Below are 21,617 nucleotides of genomic sequence, written 5' to 3'. Positions count from 1 at the left end.
GGATTGACTCTATCAAAATGATGTTAACTCACACCATATTATATATTATTTCTATGATTCCCATTCACATTCCTGGTTACAATTTTAGTAAAATAGACTCCCTTTTATCAAAATGTCCATGAAAAGGCAAATCTCCATATATAGCTTTATCCTTCTTTAAAAAAAGATCTATCTAACGGAGGCCTTAAATTGCCAGAATTTAAAAAGTATCATTACGCTTTCTCTTTAAAACAAGCTGACCAATGGCTTTCTTCAGATCTCCCATTACACCCTCCTTTGTGGCTACAGTTAGAGAAATCTCTTATTTTCCCTTTTGATTTTAAAGAAAGTCTTACCTTCCCAACAAATATCTCTCAATCACATACTCCAGTTATTTCTCCTTCTTGACATGTCTTCTACCTTCAATATACCCCTCACTTGCTACTTTTCAACAACAACCCATTTGGCATAATGGATTTCTATGAGTTAGGAATCGTTCTATATGTTGGAAAGCTTAGTGAATATAATTATTGTGTTGGTTATCATGACTCTTTACAGATTATCAACTTTTAACCTTTTCTGATGTCCCAATTCAATTCTCCATGCCATCGGCATCCAGATCACAGTATGACCTTTTCTGTACTTCCCTCAATCACTACATTTCCACATTACCTCCTACATCTTTCCCCTCCCTCCATACTTGCTGCACTTTTCCCAATTATTAAGCAATATCCCATCAGCATCTGTTTTTTATGTCATTTATTTATTTTATTTATTTTAAAGCTTTTATATAGCGCGGGCTAGACCTGGAGGTATCAGAGCGCTTTACATGAGCATCAGATCATAGTTACAGGTTACATCGTTACAAAGGTTTCACAGTTATTAGAGCATGGCAACATCGTTACTTGTAAGGACGAGATAAAATAATAAGCACAAATATGTAAGGGGAAAAGCAGGCAAGGGGAAAGATTCAGGGGAGGGGTAATGAGGGGGAAAGAGATGAGGAGGGTGATGGACACAGCATGGAAAGAAGAGGGGAAGGGCGGCAGGGACACAAACCGGTAGACGAGTCGAAGAAACGTCCAGAGCCCAGTAAGCGGTGATCCCAGATGAAGTGGTATCACTTCTCTATCTCTGTTGTGGGAGGTTCCTTTTACACAGTGGACTCTCTCAGATGGGTCTCTGAGACTCCAAGGCCTACTTACTGAATCCTTCCCCAAAAAGGGGAGGGGGAGTGCATTGGCAAGGGGTGCCATACCATACCTCAGTTGTGAATGGCTCTCTTGGCACAGTGGACTCTCTCAGTGGGTTTGCTGAGGCTCCAGGCTCCAGAGCATAAATATTGGATCTTTCCCCAACAAAGGAAGAAGGAGTGCTTTGTCAAAGGGCACAAAGGACAAGGGGCTAGGCAGACTAGCAGGCAAGGTGAGAGATTCAAGAGAGAGGGGATAGGAGCTAGGGAAGTAGACAAAGAGAGAAAGAGTACTAAATGGGAACAAATTTAAATTAATGAGTTATTATATAGCGCTGGCTAGACCCAAAGGAAACAGCGCTTTACATGAGGGACAATAATGTTGCAATTTTCATCAGTTAAAAATTGCATTTAAAGAACATAGGGGACAATGCGAATGGCACAAGGAAGGGTAAGGGGATAGGGTAAAGAAGTAGGGGGAAGATAGGACGTAGAGATGAGGGGAAGATCTGCCCAAAGCCCGTCTGGGTAGGTGATGGCAGGGGGGTCCACAACCCATCTCCTCTTTGGCTATATGGTAGCTCCACCAGGAATCAGCCAAATCACTTGGTCTCTACAGTCTGGGGTAAGTTTCACAGGTTCCAAGTCCTGATGTGTAAGCAGGTTAGGGGATAGGTTTAAGGTCTGATCAATGTCCAATTGTTGTCCCAGGGAAGTAAAACAATGTGGAGGGGACCACTATGGAAGCCATCTTGTGGTCAGGCAGGAGACTGTAATGTACACTGGTGGCCATCCTAAGGTCAGGCATCTGGCAGTTACAGTCAATTTCCAGGACAGTGGCTGCCAGAGAAAAACAAATCCAGCGTGCACATACCATCACACGCACAGACATGCACAAGCACGTACACATGTGGGCAAACACACTCATATGAGCACATATGCACACTCACAAGCACATAGACAGAGACATCCAAAAACACAAGTGCACATAAAATCCCATGCTCTAGTACAAACACACCCAAGTACATGCACACGCAAACACCATCACATGCACAGACATGCACAAGCACACACAAATGCGCTCACACTCTCATACACGCACAGACACACACACACACGCACACATACAGAAACGACTAAAAATATAAGCACACATACAATCACAAGCTTAGAACAAAAATACCCAAGGACGTACACACGTACATACACACACCCACCATCACACGCACAGACATGCACAAGCACACACAATTGTGCACGCACACTCATACGTGAACAGAGGCCGCACGCAAGCACGCATACAGAAGCATCCATAAAACCAAGTCAAAGACTGAGTTAGCTTAGGAAAATGATTTATTAGAATGTTGGCCTATTGCTTTATGGAATAAGATGTGGCTTAAGCTTGAAAAAAAACTATGCGGGCTGTGAATACTATGCAAACCCTTTTCTTTGTCTATCAAATCAAATCAAAAGGGACTTTATTCGGTATATTTCAACCATAAAAGTGCATAAAACATACAGTACATACATACAATGACATAGGATAAAATTTGGTTACAGATAATAAAAGGACTGAGTACATTAAATCCGTCAGTTCATTCATTGGTCCAAGCAAATTCGCAGTTTAAGAGACAGTTTTAAAAATTCAAGAACTTGAACAACACTATCACTATGCAGCAATTGTAAATATAAAAAGGCTGCTCGTATCTGATTAAAATTCATTTTTTTAAAAAGAGCAATTAAAAAGCGTTTACGCGGAAATTCATAAAATCTGCATAAAAACATAAAATGCAACATATCCTGTGGAGACTTTCCGTCGCAGCCACAGGATGTTGGATTTTTACAGAAACTCTCTTTTTTAGGTCTGATAAGCAGGTGTTGAAACAGGTAAAATCTGAATCTTGTTAATAATAACTTATCGTGAGTACTAAGAGTGCCGAGTAGGTAAGGCTCTGTTGTCAAACAGGTTTTAACCATAACAAATTTCCTTACACTAACTTTTTGTAACTCATCACCCTCCCTCACAGCCTTCTTACGCAGAAGAAAGGCCTGCTTGACTAGATCAATGTCCACCTTTCCAATTCCTGATGGATGATCAAACAGAGCAGGACAACCCAACTCGGAGAAACAGGTTTTTAAATAGTTCAGCCAAGGGGTGCCCAACGCATTATCATGAGCCATAAAATCATTAACAATTAGATGTGTTAGTGGGATATCTTCGCATAACCACATTTTCAGCCAGCATATCAGAGGTCGTAGGGACAGGATATCACTCAAATACCCCACTCCTAATTCCTCATGAACTGCAAAGTTGGAGGTAGAGGCCGGGACACACAGAAGCCGTTTGTAAAAAGAATTTTCTGTGATCTGAAGTTGATCCCCAGCCATGTAACCCCAAAGCTCACTCCCATATGCTGCGATTGCTACAGATTTTGCATCATATAATTTTATCATAGCAGCCGTGGGTTTTTTACCAAGTTTTGAAGCAAAGTTGAAAATGGAGGCATTAACCCTAGTCACGTCACATCTTTTCTTCGCAAGTTGTGGGCCCCAGGATAATTTAGAATCAAAGAGAACTCCTAGATAGGAAAATGTGTTAGAAAACGGTATTACTGCCTTATCTAGTTTAAAAGTATATTGTCTCTTTGGCTGTTTCCCAACTTGCATGATGTAAGATTTGGAATTATTCACAAACAGATCTCTATCTTCCATGAACTTTTTTAATGCGTTCAGTAGTAATTGAAGGGCTTTTTCAGTTCTTGCCAACAACACCGCATCATCTGCATATAACAGGACGGGGATACTTCTTTTCCCCACTCTTGGACTGTCTGCTTTCACCTCTTGTAAAACGCCATCCAGCTCATTTATATAAAAATTAAAAAGGAAAGGAGCTAATATGCAGCCTTGCCGCACCCCCTTCCCTGTTCTAAAATCATCAGTTACTGACAGGTCTTGGCAATACCTTATATTTGCACTTGTGTTACTGTGGAGGTCAACCAAAAAATGTATAATACCGCTGTCTACTCCCTTATCCCTCATGGACCCCCACAGCTTCCCCCTGTTCACACAGTCGAAAGCTGAGGATAGGTCCATGAAGGCCAGGTGGACTGTGCCCTTTTGTGCGATAGTATATTTACTGAGTATTAAGAAGAGATTTAAACATTGTGTTGTGGTCGAGCGGCCGTTACAAAAACCATATTGAGTAATAGACATGATGTTATTGTCCCGTGTCCACTCAGAGAGACGCCGCAGTACAATTCTCCCCACTAGTTTCGCCATAGAGTTAATCAGGGAGATAGGCCTGTAACAGAGGGGGCTATCCCTGTCCCCCTTTTTAAATATAGGCACAATAGTGGAGAGTCCCCATGATAACGGGCATCCGACTCTCGCGGCTGCATTAATAACCGCCAGAATAATCGGGGCCCAAAAGTTTGGATCAGATTTAAAAAGAACCGGGGGTATCCCATCAGGGCCTGGTGATTTGCGTGCTGTGAGCCCCTCTATTCCCAATAAAACCTCTCCTATACTAACATTAAGGCATGAGCCCCCTTTGGTGCATTCAGTGAGTACATCGTTGACCTCATTACCCCCATACAATTGTTTAAAATGTGCGACCCATTCATCTCTTGTTATAACACATTCTAATCCCTCACCCGAGTCTTGCACCAGAAAGGGTTTCTTAAGCACCGTCCAAAATCTGGCACTATTTTTCAATGTTTGTGGTTCCAGGATCTCAGCCCAACCCTCATTCTTCAATACCTCCTTCCGTGAAGCAATGACTGATTTGTACTCTTTACGTGATCTCTGTACTAATTCCTTGTTTCTTGGTTTTACCGACAAGGCAGCTCTGAGATCACGAGCTGCTTTAGAGAATTCCTTGTTGAACCACCTACAGCCCTCCCTCCCTCTAGTCTTTAAAGGTTCTGTCATTGAAATAGCTATTTTATCTGTTAAGCTCTGAAAGTCAGACAGGACCTGAGCTGGATCAGAATCATCCTGGGTGCAACTAATGATTAAGTCACTACAGTTATTTTGGATATTCTGATATATGAGGTCCGGGGTGCACATAGACCATTTTAGGCGGCGTCTGCCATCCATTGCTGTTACCCTACCCATGACCAGGTTGCGACTTGCACTAGCCACCCAGGGCCCCCTTAAATGTATAGTGAGTGGGTTGTGGTCGCTGAGTGCGTTATTCTCTATGGTAAATGAACGCACAAAAACCTGCATGGGCAAGGTCAACAACATATAGTCAATAAAGGTCCCCTTTCCATGCCCTTTAAAGGTTGGGGTAACAAAGCGCTTTGAGGGGTCACATAGAGCCATTGCTAAGCTAAGACCATGTTCATTAAGGAAATTATTGAAACGGGCCCCCTCCATGGAATGTTCCAGATGTAAACCTTTTAGTCTGGGACAGTGTAATTCCTGAAGGTTTTTCCCTAGGGGATCACCACAAGGGTGAATATTAAAGTCACCCATGATCAACAAATTATGCGAACAGTCCCTCATTGAAGTGCCTATATAGACATTTAAAATTTCTAGATTGCCATGAGCTGTACCGTTGTTAATAGAGTTATAAAAATTGATCAGGCCAGTCTTACAATTGCCAGCAGTTAAAACTAGACCTTGTATACCTGAGTTGCTTGATACCCTGCTATCGATTGTGCATGTCAGTGCTACTGAGATAAACATTACCATACCACCCTTTGGCCTTCCCCGATTTACTGATATGGCAGGTACAAAATATGCCTTATAACCTTCAATATACATTTCACATTTAACTGACCAGGTCTCTTGAAGACAAATAATCTGAAAACCCCTAATGTATAATAACCAGCTTTCATCTAGCATTTTATTTTCTAAGCCCGCCACGTTCCAGCATATAACATTATTTTTGAGTGTTGTGGGTGGATTCACCTCTGTCGGCTGTCCTACAGGAGACTGTACAATACTCTGACCATCCGAGACCCTCAGTCAATCGCAGGCATCCAGGCCTGAAAACATTTCAAAGCGATTATGTGTGGGAACATTGTACCCTCTCATGCTCTGAATAGCAGCATTGGAATTTGCTGCCGGTGTTTGCCACCCATTCAGCCCATTAGTGTTATTGTTGTACATATGTGGTACTGCCGAAGTTGGGCTCTGAGCATGGGATATGGGCCTATACCTACGAGGATCTTTAGGGGAATTCTGATCAGGAGCATAGAAGTAGCCCAGGGGGCGCATACAAACACTGTTAGCATTATATACTAATGAGGATGCGCGCAGTAAGACTGTCGCGACATGTTGGGGATGCTGAAAATTAACAACCACACAATCCCCCGTAGTCACCTTCCTCGAGGGGCCAACCCAGTTGACCCTTTCAGTGGAAATAATTTGATCATAGTAGTGAGTTGGGTAACCACAATTTTTGTTTAACCACGCCACCGTTTTGTTTTTTAGAGAATCATAAGATTCTCCGTGTGGTTGAGTTGGTGCTTCTTCGTAGCGTGGAACATTGGTTAACACCACCACGTATGGCACACAGTCAGGGGGGAGATTTACATTCCTAAGTTTAGCCCTCTGCGGAGCAGCTGCACGAGTGCCCAAGGGAGCAAGAGCCTGTTTAGTTGGCTGGATTACTGGTGCTGTAGGTATCACAGCCCCAGCACCAGTCAAACCTTGGGGATTCGGCTGCTGCCCGCTCTGCCCCCTGGCTGCGTTCTCCTTCCCGCCCCTAACAGGAATAATTTTCGGGGCTGTAACTGCTGGGGCTGGGGTCAGGTGTACAGCCACCAAACTGCTCAGCCTTTCTACCTCAGAGGCTACTACATCCAGTCTAGACATTATTGGGCTAATTAAATCAGTAATTTTAGCCTCCAGCTTTCCTACTATTGATTTTAACAGTGTTTCTAGATTGGAGGCAGATAAGAATAGGCTTCCCTCATTAGTGCCCTCCTGGTTTGATCCTTCTATGACAGGATTACTTGCGCCGTTAGTAATAGTGGCTTTACAATTATTCATTGGATTAGTATGGGATTTAGTATTTGGAGATTTCCCCCCGCGCCTCCCTTGAGCCTTTCTACATTTCCTCACTGGTCTTTGAACAGAAGGTGCCTCTACTGAATCTTCCACAACTGAGTCTTCCTCCGAGGTGTTGTGCAGGTCCGCAGGCTTCTCAGAATGTACCTGTGCCTGTACCACTAAGCTGGGTCCCCCTGTACAATGTGGGGTATCATCTAAAATGCCTTCTGCGCCTTCTGTTGTTTCAATAGGCACATTATCCATAAGAGGAGGAAGGCCTTTACTGCCTAGTGAGGCCCTACGTTCGTTGTTTATTTGAGTAACTTTTTTGACCAGGAAGTTATCCATGGTAAGCAGGCCGGCTGTTGCTGGATCCGAGATTAATTTGGGCATTATAGCTGTTACAATATGGCCCAACCCCTCAAAAGGCGAAAGGAGACCTGTATTAGCTCAGTCTGGTATAACAATTGTCCACAATACGATCCAAAAGCGAATTTACAATGGAATATGAATAGTCCAATGTCTCATGTGTATGTACTGAGTCCTTACGTAAAAGCCAGGGTACGTGGCCCGTCCCGTCCTCTTCCGGCCTAAGATGGCCCGCCCTCTGCCCGGGCTCCGCCCGGCGCCGCCCGTGCACGTCCCGCGAGCGGGTGGTCCCTCGCGCTTTTAGCGCCACCAGGCGTGCAGTGGGCGTAGATCCGTCCGGCTTCCTGGTGCCGGGAATGCTGGGAAGTGTAGTTTTCCCCTGCTTGGCGGCCGCGCACAGGTCCAAATTGCGGCGGCGGCGAGGGGAAAACGCTGTCAGCAAGCTCCCAGAACAAAAGAGGTAAGAAACCCCCCCAAACAAACACCAAGGACCCGGCGCGCAAACTCCCCCCGCTCCGCCGGTGGTCCCTCGCGCTTTTAGCACCACCAGGCGTGCAGCGGGCGTAGATCCGTCCGGCCTCCCGGTGCCGGGAATGCTGGGAAGTGTAGTTTTCCCCTGCTCGGCGGCCGCGCACAGGTCCAAAGTGCGGCGGCGGCGAGAAGAAAAAGCTGTCAGCAAGCTCCCAGAACAAAAGAGGTAAGAAACCCCCCCAAACAAACACCAAGGGCTCGGTGTGCAAACTCCCCCCGCTCCGCCGGTGGTCCCTCGCGCTTTTAGCGCCACCAGGCTTGCAGTGGGCGTAGATCCGTCCGGCTTCCTGGTGCCGGGAATGCTGGGAAGTGTAGTTTTCCCCTGCTCGGCGGCCGCGCACAAGTCCAAAGTGCGGCGGCGGCGAGGGGAAAACGCTGTCAGCAAGCTCCCAGAACAAAAGAGGTAAGAAACCCCCCAAACAAACACCAAGGGCTCGGTGTGCTCTTTGTCTATCACTGTTTGCTATTTAATCCCATGACCCTAAAGTAATTTTCTCCAACTACAAGCTCCTCTTGGTGGTCCTATTCATGCTTAAATGTCCTTCTAATCGTTTGTATTTGAAACTGGCTTGGCTTCAAATTAACAAGATTTTTTAAAGTTGCTTTCCGTTTTTCCTTAGCTAATGTTTTCCTAGGTTTTTGGCTCCACAGTGTTCTCCCTTAAATTCAAGTTATAAGCTGACATATTTATTGTTGGCTGTTGCTTTTTAATTAATGACAATTGGAAACAAGCTCATAGTGTTACTTTCAGGTCCTGGGGGAATGCCATTTGTTTCCACCACAGATTAAATACCAATTATGTTTTTCCTGTATCCTTAGCCATAAAAAGAGATATTTTATGTCTTCCACTAAGTAAGTGCTTAATGTTATCCCATTCCACCTCACCTGTTAATAAAATCATTACCGTGTCTGATGAAGTAATGAAGCCACCTTGAATTCATCCAACGGCTTCTTTATATTAATAGAGAATTTATACAATGTCATAAATATGTATATGTAATGTTTAGCTTTTTTCTCCACTTCATGATGTCTACAATTTTTTATTGGTATTATTTTTTTTCTAAGTTTTACAGTGTAATTACATACTGTTTCCTTTCCCATACTACTAATATATTTTCAGTTTCTTATAGTGTAAAATGTATATTTTCTTATATTTATATTTATTTTCACAATTTTACTTCCATGTATTGAATTTTATGCTTATTACTCCTATTTTATTTTTGTTAATTCAACTAATGCTAATTATTGATGTTTTGTTTCTCGCTGTTCTTGATAAACTTAAACTTAAAAAAAAGAGAGGAAAGAGCAACTTAATAGCAAATTGTAGCTGCTAGGCCTGGCTAAAAAATTAAGGAATTCTTACATTTAAAAAACTCAGGATTGGGAGAGGCGGGGAGCGATGCAGAAGTTGGAGGCAGGTGAGCATACAAATGCTGATAACAAGCAGTGGCTGTGAACAGGGAGGGCTGGGAAGTAATAGAGGAGGGTCATAGAAAACCTAGTGATCCAAGGAGGAATAGGGAAACAGCATACCAGATGGGGGTGGGAAAGCAACACAAAGAGCATGGGGCTCACATGTGAATGGGGGAAGAAGCTCCCAGGGAAGAGTGGTCGAGAGCAAGAATGCACATGCACTATCATGATGTACCAAAAGTGAAAGTAGTATCCAGAATTTAAGAAGTTAGAGGCTAAAAGGCATCCAATCATAAAGATAATGTGGATTCTCAACAAACACAAAAGAAGGAACTTGATTGACTAAGAAACGAGAAAATGTAATTGAAAAGAATGCCAATCATTGATAACCAATACGGTAATCTAAAGATCACTGTAAATATTGGTACTATCCACAAAAGGTGTTTCAATGACAGTACATGAGACCTAATAAGCAAGAATATTGGCATTTCTTATACCACGACTTCTATGTAGAGACAAAATAAACTGGATGATAAGAAGTGCTTTATTTCCAAGCTGCTATCTCAGAGATCATCTGAAAGACCAGGAACATCACATATTGAAGAGCAGAAATCAGGTACGTCTTTAACAGCATGGTGGGACATTAACTGAGAGAGCATAGCAGCTATCATGAGTAAGTAATGTACTTTAAAGTGTGAGGGGAGTAAGAAAATGGGTGTGCGGAACCAAAACAAGAGAAAACTTCCTGGAACCTAATGAGAATAAGTAATATGGTCAATATTGGTCACAGAAATAGAAATTGCACAGTTTGGAAGGTTAGGGATGGGCTCAATCCTCCCCAATACTGTTGCTTATGGCTGGGTAACCCATGGCTTTCATGTTACATAGAGGTGAGAAATAAATGGGACAAAAGAGTGCAATTAGAGCATTATGGAATAACAAATGCTCCTGAGAACAGAGAATGAGAAGGGAAGTTGATCGTAGGCAGGTTTTTGGAAAATTGATATTTCAGACAGTACACTGATAGGAAAGCTGGTGTGTGCTTGCCTGTCAGAGCATAATTAAACAACGAATAAACTCTTACTACAGATTGATGACATAGAGTGCTGCTGAAAGTGTGTTAAGAAGCAAATTTAAGCTGATGAGCTTTAATCAGTGCAATGAGACAACATTACAGTGCATAAATATGGCAGTAGGCATATCAAAATATATCACACAACAGAGGCGAAGAAGAGAATCAAATAGTTCTAATGGAATGAGAACTAGAAATAGCATGTGTAGGAATCTGGCTCTCTATATACTGCAGTAAAATGAAGTAGACTGAGCATAGAGTCCAGTGAGTCCCCCATTGGTTTGCGGCAGCAAATGTAGATAATACTAATGCTCTATTTGTGGTCATGTAGTTAGGCTTATCAGAGGGTAGTGCTAAGAATTTGTTGTACTCACAGAGGCAGTAAATAAGACATTTACTCAAGAATAAACGCAAGACCAATTTATAAAAATAGTATCGATTTTTATGTAATTTTTAAGATCAATAATTCCATTTACAGTAAGTAATTTTAGAGGTACGATTTTTTCAGTGTTCGCAAAACATCACTTTTGTGAACAATTACGCACTGTAGTCAATGAAGAAAAGTAGACAAATGCATACAAAATCAGGAAATGCTTTCATTAAGTTCACCTTCTAGTTTTAGGTATATAGCAGTACCAGGTCCAATGTTACAGCAGCAGAAGTTTGGAAGCATCCTGGATTCGGCCGGGAACAGGGAGCTGAGAGTATTGGTACCTAATGCACTCTGATGAAGGGGGCCAATTGAAAAGACTCTGTACGAATGGACTTAAATATAAGTCCAGGGGGGGTCCCACTCAAGAGAGGAGGTCGCAAGGGTCTCAGGACCACAGAAACACTGCTGTATCATTGTTGCCGGGGCTGGTTGGGCAGGGCTCAGAGCAGACAGGTTAGCCAGACACATTGCTTCAAGATATCCTCATGGTTAGGAGCAGGCAAATTGGAGAGGCGATTTTGGGACAGCTGGGTCATTCACCATGTGGGTCCCAGGGATCTCGACTTCCCTCGACGGGTGCTTGCTTCCAGGATAGTTGGAGTCTCGAATGGGCTCAGGATCTCACAGTTTGATGAACGGGGTTCGGTACTCGGGGTATTGCTTCGGTGTGGCTCTGGTATGTAATGGTATCTCCTAACTTGGCGGAAGACAGTTCTGACCCTGAGGATCTACTGTACCTCCTCTGGTTTGGGTGCTGTGGTGAAGTTGCCGGGAGAAGCAAATCGACAAACCAGACTTATCGGGTTCGGCGCCTGCAGTGTGAAGGGGAGTGATACCGTCACTCCAAGGGAGTCTTGGTAATTTCTCAAAGGCTGGTTGAAACCCAAGGTTCCTGGATCCTCGCAGGTTCAGGACAGGACTGCACAACCATATTGTCGAGTCCTTGAGGCAGAAGGCAGTGTTTGTCACCAATTTCTCTGCAGCAGGGCTTCAGTTCTTGGGTTGCAGCGCTTCTTTCGAAGCCTAGGTAGGCCATCTAAATACTAAATTTAAGGGTGTTAAAGGGGGAGACAGTAGCAGCCAATGAGCTACCAACCTTTAGGGTGCCTACACCCATTAAGTGCCTACTTCCTGTGGGAAGGGGCACTACCTCGCCCTGATAGGTTCTTTTCCCATCATCTCAAGATGGTGGATTTTCAAAAAATGGGTCCACATCTCATTCCACACCTTAGTGTGACACTCCTCCTCTTCTAATATTCCCGCCTGTCTTCCCACTAAATGTGGAGCAGGGGGTAGCCTGGGTTCCACTTCAAAGGTGGCATCACCTTTGCAGCTTCTCGGCCTGGAAGATCATACCGGCCTGGAGGAGGTGTGAAGCTCCACTGTTGAGAGCAGGCTTTGTTTCTGGCCTCTTAAGAGTATGGACTACCACCCCATGAGGTCAGAAACATGTCTGGTGGTGGTAGGCTGGCTATAACTAGTCAGAGACCACATCAGTGCTTGGTAGGTTTTCAGGAGACCCTCCAAAGGGTCTCCTGTGTGCATTTGTTAATAAATCGAGCACTGGCATCAGTGACAAATTAATGAGACAAGATGTTTGGTACCAAACATCTTAGGGTACAGTGAAGCTATCCCGGAGCTTAGAATCTTGTACTAACAATTATCCATTCCATGTACTCTCTATGGCTTCCCTGTGAACTTACACTATGCTAGAATGTCTCGTATATTGCATGGTCATATCTGCTCATGCAGATATGTCCACACAAGGCATATAATGCACTCTGCCTTATGAACGTGAGGCCTGTACTAGGGGTGACCTACATATACCTCATGCTGTGTATTAGGGCATGGCACACAGGGCTGTGTGCCATGTTGACTCTTTGGATTTCTCTGCACCAAGACATACAGCCCATAGTGGCAGTTTGCATTGTCTTAGTGAGGGTTCTCTGGGGTGGCACAATTCATACTGCAGCCACAGTGGACCCTTTTCAGTACCCATGCCCTAGGTACCGGGAATACCATTTACTAGGGACTTACAGGGGTGGCTGAATTATTGCCAATCCTGAAACCGATTTGTGAAAGAGAACTGTGAGCCTGGTTAGCAGGGATACAGTGCACTTACAGTTCAAAATCACATCACGTATCAAGCAGTGGGGGCTAACCATGCCAAAAGAGACACTTTCCTACAGCATGCAGCGAAGGGTTAAACAGATTATTTAACTCTAGTGATATGCAGTATCTATGATTCATTAATGTGCACATTGCGCCTCATATTCCAGTTGGAGAATACCTTCGGTAACATTTTTGCCTGGAGGTGAAGAGAATAAAAGACTGGTCAAATGTCTGCTTCAGATAACATGCCTATTCAACAAACAAAGCAGCTTCCTAGGCGGATCTATATATGATTCATATTAGAAAAAACATCTAAATATATATATTTATTTTAAGAATGCCATTCCCATAAAAATAGAACACATTTAGGTAACCCCCAAGGGGACAATATCAAACTATGAAAGTTGAGGCCATTGCATTGGAATGTTATGCAGCACACATCCATACCCCATGGATGACTTATTTAAAGAGATAAAAGGCCTTGATTCCAGATACACACTCAACATCATCATGGTTTTGGAATTATGGAGGAAAGAGGAGGAGCTTAAAAACTCTGCAAAGCTCACTGCATTCAAGGAACATTTAGACTCACAGATACTGGAAGGTAGGAGCATCCTGGTGAGTGATGGTAAATCTGGTTCCTTCCAGAAAAGAGACAATTTACAGAGTTATGGAAGCCTCCCAAGACGTTGTCAGGCTCCTCCCTGCTCTTGCCGACTTGCAAGGGAGAATCCCAGGAACTACAGAGCATTTGATAGGCTAAACTCCAATCATATAGCCTATCCCTAGATGGCTAATAACCTGAAGGGTAAGTCAAAGGACTTTGATGAAAGTGGGGACTTAACAGAACAGGGAGCGGTATGAGACACCTTTTAGACCATACTTCAGAGAAACAATATTGTTTCTGTTTCAAATAAGGGTAATGTAGCAAGAACCAGGCAATGCACAGGTACAACTAAAGGATGGTTAGGTTAAATACCTCATGAATTGTACGATCAGAGGACTAGGTAGAGAATGAAAAGAGACTTATACCTAGATCAGATGATGACAGGGAGACAGAATTAATTTAGGCTGGGGCATTAGCTAATTATTAGGAGGAGGAATGGAGGCAGACAATCTAGAGGTAAACAGATTTAGTAAAAATGTAGTGTCTACAGATGCAGAATATGCACATGATAGACAGGATGTACAATGTGGACAATCCCTGCAATATTGATGGCATGGTAGGATTAGATTTAACCAACAATACAGGTCTGATTTAATCCTCAGAAATATAGGTCTGATAAGCCTGAATTTATTTTGTTTGTTTGATTGATTGGTTTATTGATTGATTGATTTTGTCATTTATAAAGCACATAATTACCTCTATGGGTGTTCTCCTGCTGGGGGAAGTTGCCCACAAGTATTAAAGAATGAAGAAGGCAAAGCCAGCTGAATAGTAACTAGCTATGTATGTTTTAAGTTTTTTACAGCACTAAGAGAGACGCTGAGTCGATTAAAGACCTCTAGAAAGTTCATTCCACACTTTGGAATAAGGTGTATGACAAACCTGCCACCCACCGCGTGATTGATGTGGGGGTTTTGACAAGACTGACTACCATTGATCAAACATGGCAAGGGGTTATAACATGATAACAATCTCTGGATATAAAGAGAACAGGCATGAGCAGTACACAATGGCTCAGAAAAAAATAAAGCTTTTATTAAGCAGTGATTCTCTATAGACAGCTAATGAAGGGATCATAGATTGGTAGAGATATGGCAGTGCTTTTTGATGTGTTAAATCAATCAGGCAGACCAATGACTTGCAGTCTTGCAATCTTACTAGACTTTAGGTAGATGAAAAAAAATTGAGTCGAATTTGGGGTAGAGTTATCACCACTGTTCAGTGGTAGACAATTGTGTTTTATACTGCATTCAAATGTTTCATAAGTAAAGTATCTTCAACAGAGGATGTAATGTCAAAGATTCAAAGCGGAGTCAATGAAGCATCACCTCCAAATATCATGAAGGTGTAGGCGAAAGGAATCCCTTTAGAGAAAAACATATTTCACTGCAGTGAAAGAACATGCACCAATGAACATATTCACCTCAATACAAATGTTCAACCTAATGAAAAATGTGTGCAAGTAAATGTCGACCTTTTAGAGAGCGCCTTGAAATGTACAATCTTGCCCCGGGGATGTCTGTGCATCCTTTAGAGGATGAACTGTCCATCCTTTTTACAAAGGCTTTTCTAAAGTGTGTGGGGAAAGAAGCTGCTTTTGAATCTGGAAACAGTGGATCTACATAAAAATGTTGGTTGTATCGAAAGTGATGCAATGCAATACTAATGACAGGTACAGGGCACTGTAAATGCCTAATACCAATAACAACTATAGCAATAAGAACATCCACGCTCACATCCACAAAACAACAGGGCATATGTTCAAGGAAGTGGCGGAGTGAGGCGTTAGCTGTCATGGCTTAACACCTCACTCTGCCACTTCTGAAACGCAAGGCTGCACCAGATTTATAATGATATGGTGCAGACTTGCGTTTCCCCCTGCTCTAGCGCTACACTTAGAAGTGTAGCACCAACTCAGGCACCCTTCCACTACAGTGTAAGGGTGTCTGCGTGCATTGGAAAGATTGTTTATGCACATAAACAATCTTTAGATGCCATTTTGTCAATTCTATGTGTGCTGCTTAATGCAGCACACATGGAAGTCACAAAATGGCATTTTATGTTTTAGATTGTTTATGTACAGGAAGGAGAACGTTCCTGTACATAAACAATCCAAGGCATTTTGCTTTTTCCATGTGTGGTGCTCATGGCAGCACACACACAAAAAGCAAAAACGAGGAGAAATAATGCATTTGTCCTCATTTCGTCAACTTAAGACCATTTTAGCGCTACCTCCTATTTGCGATGCCCTTGTAAAGGGGGCAGCGTCAAAATCAATAGGTGTTGTAGTGGAACGCCCACTGCAACACACACTGCCCATAAGGCAAGGCTCCTATCGCCACCACAACGTCATAAAAAGTGACGTTGTGGTGGTGATAGGGGCTTGTACACATGCCCCTACATATGCAAACCGGTCCATAAATGAATTACATTGTAAACGATCTTGAATATTTATTCTACTATAAAAAACGTGTATAGGTATGTGCTACGTGTTTTTCTTTGTTGATCAGTATCTATTTTCCTAAGTGAACTATTTACCAATATAAGTTAAATGAGCTGAGATCACTTTACTTGCTGTTTACTGTTCTGCAAAATTATGAACTGTCATACCTGAAAAAAAAATTGAATTAGATGTAGAGAAAATCAGTTTACTGTTGCCATAAACGTCCCTTTTTATTTTCTCCTGAAGCTTGTTTACAGCAATTCATGCCTTGTTAGGTACTATTTTTCCGTAGGCCGTTCACCGAGGACATGGCCTGTATCACTGCAATTGCCAATCACCATTGAAAGTAGACAGATACAATATTATTTGCTCGAAGCTGTCACTTGCAAACAGGAATAAAGTTATAATCCTGTCAGAGGTTAGACAATTTTTACATCTGACTGCAGTATACTGAATTACCCTTAAGAACCAGTGCAGCAATTATAATAAAGCCTAATCAGTCTAAAATCCATTGCCTGAGTCTATTTCATGTAGTGTTTCTACAACGCTACTTAATTTGATTTCTTGTAATACAAAAAATGAAATCTATATTATAATTTATGAGCAATGACAGCAATAATAAAGCATACCTTTTATAATAAAGGGTTATGAAGTCCAAAATACATTCACGCTGTACTGTCCCCAGGTGATACAGACAATGAAAGTTATCAAGTTAATGCAGGGAAAAAGTTTATTAGAGCAGCAATATAGTTGTTTCATTTCTCACCTACAATACTGATAATATTATTATGAACTAAAAAGAGCTTGTTTTCCCTCATAGCCGGTTTAAGTATTATTGAGCACCTGCTTAGAATGCTCACTAGCTTTGTTTTTGTAGTCTAAACAGAGATTGATTTATTTCTGCAGATGATATAGACCTATTAGGCAAGGTTTCTGTCATGGTTTGTATATGTTAGACTGCAATATTCCATTTATTAGTCATTTGACACAAGAAAATATTCAAAGGTAGGTAGATGGGAGAATGCTGGAAACCAGCTCCGCCTACCCTGCAACTCCACCGCCTCATTTAAAGGTGGACAATCCCTGGTCTTCGGACGAAATCTGAGTTTTAGTTCTGTTATTGGAACTTCCTTCAAAGAGGCATACCCATGTCAGTGCCACCACCTTAAAGATGTCTAAATTCCCACCTTATTAAGGCCTTGCAATTCGCCCCAACCCCCAACCCCAGCACTCAATGGGATATAATCTTAAATACATCAGTGTCATTGCTATTTTGACCCTCAGAAACAAATCCCAGCCTTGGTAAGAATATCACCTAAACTGCCCTTGCTATGCTCGGGGAGGGAGGCATTTTCAATGACATGATCTCTTCTAAGCTGACAGAGACCTCAGATTGTGGCAGGCATAGTGTGGCATTTCTAGAACAATATGTAAATCGAACAATGGCAACATAATAGATCTTCTACAGTTGTGTAAATTGTTTACCCTGGAGGTTCTTAGGGAAAGTCACATCATTTAATTTGTTTCATTTAAGAATGTTCATATAACTCAACAATGAAACAATCAACACCAAGTTTTATGTGTCATTCTTCATCAGGCATGGGGAAATAATACAAATATTTGTGAAGCCTTGCTTTTAATATACAACAACTCCTGGGCCTCTATTTACTTAGGCTTTGCATCGCCCTTATGTCTCGTGAGGTGACACAGGGCAATGTAAAGGAACATTTGGGAATTACAAAGCCATGCAAGGCTTGATTTGTGTAGGTTTGTTTGTCTGGCTTTATAAAGAAAAGCAAGTCAACACAGCGTCTTGCTTGCTTTGTGTTAACCCCTTCGCTGCTAGGGCCCCCCCGTGCCAAGCCTTTTTTTGGGCTATTTGGGGTAGTTTGCACTTAGGCCCCTGTAACCTTTTGACCACATAAGGTATCCTCCCCAAATGTATGTCCTTTTCTTCGGACATCATGGGGATTCTAAAGGTACACAGGGTTTGTGGATTCCTTTGGAGTGGACCCAGAATTAGCCAAAATACTGCTAAATGTATTTATTTTTGGGAAAAATGGGACTGCTGCAAATGAAAGCGTTTGGTGTTTTTCCTGCACATGGTATCAATAAAGGGTTTGTAGGGCTGAAATCACAATTTTTCCAGCTTTTAGAGTAGAGACAAGCAGACTTTTGTCATAAACCCAACATTTTTTACACAGTTTTGGCCTCTTCCAGTTAATGGTATAAATGGGTATGAAAGCAATAATGGATCCTAGACAGCTATACAATTTAGAAAAGTAGACAGAATTTTGAATTCAGCAAGCGATAATTTGTGTAGCTCTTTCAAGGTTTGTTGATAGATACTAACAGTTGAATATAGGAAAAATTGAAAATTAGTTGAAAAAAACAGCCATTTGTGCCAATGTTTTCACCTGAAACTTCTTCTAAATAGGACAGGTGTTTGAAAGCAATATACTGTTACATCTGCTGGACTTTTCTGGTTGTGGGGATATATAGGACTTGTAGGTTCACCAAGAACTTGAAGAACCCAGAGCCAATAACTGAGCAGCGTCTTGCAATTTTTTTTTATTATGTACCCAGTATATTGCAATTAATTTTGGAAAAAATATACATGGAAAAATCAAATCGGTATGAAAGAAATTGGAACAAAATATAGAGTTTATAAACAGTAGATATTTGCACCTTTCCGAAAGTTTGAGTACCTATCCTAGCATGAGAATTATAGGAAATTTTTCAAAGTGACTTCTTTTTTACACATTGTCTTTCATTTGGAAGGCAGAAATGCATCGAAAGTCAATAGGTAATAACAGTTGCTCTACAATTCTGTTTTACCCTAAGTCTCCTGATAAAAATGGTACCTCACTTTTGTGTGTAGGCCTAGTGCCCGCGACAGGAAACGTCTCAAAACGCAATGTGGACACACTTTATTTTTACAGTGAAAACTGACCCTTCATTTGCAAAGTGCCTGGCTGTAGATTTTGAACCCTAGCTCTGCCGGCACATAGGGAAACCTACCAAACATATACATTTTTGAAAATTAGACACATAGGGGAATCCAGGATAGGGTGACTTGTCATGCTCTCACCAGGTTTTGATAGCCAGAACCCCTTGCAAACGTCAACATTTGTCAAATGTTTTTTCCTCACATTTCTGTGGTGAAAAGCTCTGGAATCTGCGTGGATCCACAAAATTCCACACACCCGACATTCCCCAAAGTCTTCTGAGAAAAATGGTAAATGCTACCTCACTTGTGTGGGTGGGCCTAGTGCCCGCGACAGGAAGCGGCCCAAAACGCAATGTGGACACATCACATATTCACAGTGAAAACTGACACTTTTTTTGCAAAGTGCCTAGCTGTAGATTTTGTACCCTAGCTCGTCTAGCACCTGGGGAACCTGGCAAACGTATACATTGTCCCAGTGGGACAGATTGGGGGCTTCTGTCCCTATCTGCCCCCCCAGGGGGGCAGAATGACTGTAATTGTTGCAGGGGGTTGGGGGCATTGGCATGCCTGTGTTCAGCAGCCCCCACCCTAATTCAAATTGCCCCTAAAAATCCCTGGCATCTAGTTGACTTTTTACCCCCTCGGGGGCAGATTGGGGGCTACAGCCAACATCTGCCTGCCCAGGGGGGCAGAAAGGCTGTAATTTTGGTGGAGTTGGGGCATTGGAATGCCCATTTTGGGAAACCCCCACCCTAATTAAAATTGCGGGGAAAAATACCTGGAGTCTAGTGGGCTTTCTGCCCTCCCTGGGGGGCAGGTTGGGGGCTACTGCCCCCATCCCCTGGGGAGCAGAAAGTCTGAAGGTACCCGATTTGTTTGGAGAGAGCAAAGACAATTGCTCAAGGGGCAGCTCTCCCCTTCCTGGAGTCTAGTGGGTGGATCCCTGCTTCGGGATCGTCCTCCTGGGGTGATGCCCAAGCAAGGATCCACTGTAGATTCTCCCCTTCCCAATGATACCTTTCACCTCTTTCTACATGCTCAGGGGGCAGAGATACCACAGGTAGGCACATTGCTAAAAACAAGTCTGTGCCTAGTAGGCTTTCTGCCACCCTGGGTGTGAATTCGAGGGGGAGTTTGCCCCAATATGCCCCCAAGGGGGGGCAGAAAGACTGTGGCTATTTTATGGGGGGGATGGGGGCATGGGTGCCCCCATTCTGGGCAGGCCCCCACACATAAAAAAGTCAGCATAAATGCTGGTGCCTAGTGGGCTTTCTGCCCCCGGGGGCAGATCAGGGGCCACTGCCCCCCATTTTGGGCAGCCCTCACCTCTACATGAATACAAAATACATCCTTGGTTTCTAGTGGGCTTTCTGCCTCCCAGTGGGAACAGAAAGACTAGAATTTTTGCAAGGGGGTGAGGGCATTGGCATGCCAGTTTTGGGCAGCCCCCACCTTTATTGCAATTGCCCAAAAGAAATCCCTGGCGTCTAGTGGGCTTTTTGCCCCCCTGAGGGGCAGGAAGGCTGTAATTCTGATGGGAGTGGGGGCATTGGCATGCCCATTTTGGGCAGCCCCCACCCCTAATTCAAATTGGCCCAAAAAATCCCTGCTGTCTAGTGCCGTCTAGTGGGCTTCAGGGGGTTATAGTTAGTTGGACATTTCATTTGTACAAAACCAGAAAAATTCGGCTGTTATAGTTAGATGAGCTAACTATTACTCGCGCCCCTGCAATACACTGCTGATGATGTCACATATTACATCACTCATGACATGGTCAGAGACATCACTCATGACAACACTGAAGACATCTCAAATGACCTCACTGATGACATCTTCCAGTGTCTGTATGTCTCTGTAAAGTTTAAATATGTTTGCCAAGGTGTATTGAAGAATGAGTGGGTGTATAAGTGTGTGAATGGATGATTTAGTAGGTGTATGACTGACTGTATAAGTGAGTGATTAAACGTGTCCTACTGAATGCATGGGTTGGTAATTAAACTGTGTGAATATCTGTATCAGTCTGTCAGTTGGTGTGTAAGCAGCTTCATGGGTTGGTGAGTAGCTAGATGAGTGTCTATTTGGGTTATTGATTGGGTGTCTGAGTACCTGTATGGGTGCCTGAGTGTCTATGTGTTTAGGTTGGGCTGGTGTGATTCCCTGCATGGATGTGTGAAAGGGTGATTCACTCGGCGTATGGGTTTATGAGTGCATGTGTTAGGGACTTTATAGGTGAATGAGTGTACGTATAGCGGTGTTGGTGAATGAATGGATGTCTCAGTGGTATATATGTAAGTAACTACATATGTGAAAGGCATTATATGTGAGTGTTAGAGTATATAAGTGAGTATATGTGACAGTGAGTGATTGTGACAGTGGCTGCTTGGATAAATTGTGCTTATGTCGGTAATTGTTGAAGAGAGTACGCATATGCTACTATTTGTTTGAATAAGTGA

The sequence above is a fragment of the Lissotriton helveticus genome, chromosome 12, assembly GCF_964261635.1.
Source record: "Lissotriton helveticus chromosome 12, aLisHel1.1, whole genome shotgun sequence".
Classification (NCBI taxonomy): Eukaryota; Metazoa; Chordata; class Amphibia; order Caudata; family Salamandridae; genus Lissotriton; species Lissotriton helveticus.
Note: the sequence above shows the minus strand (reverse complement) of the source record.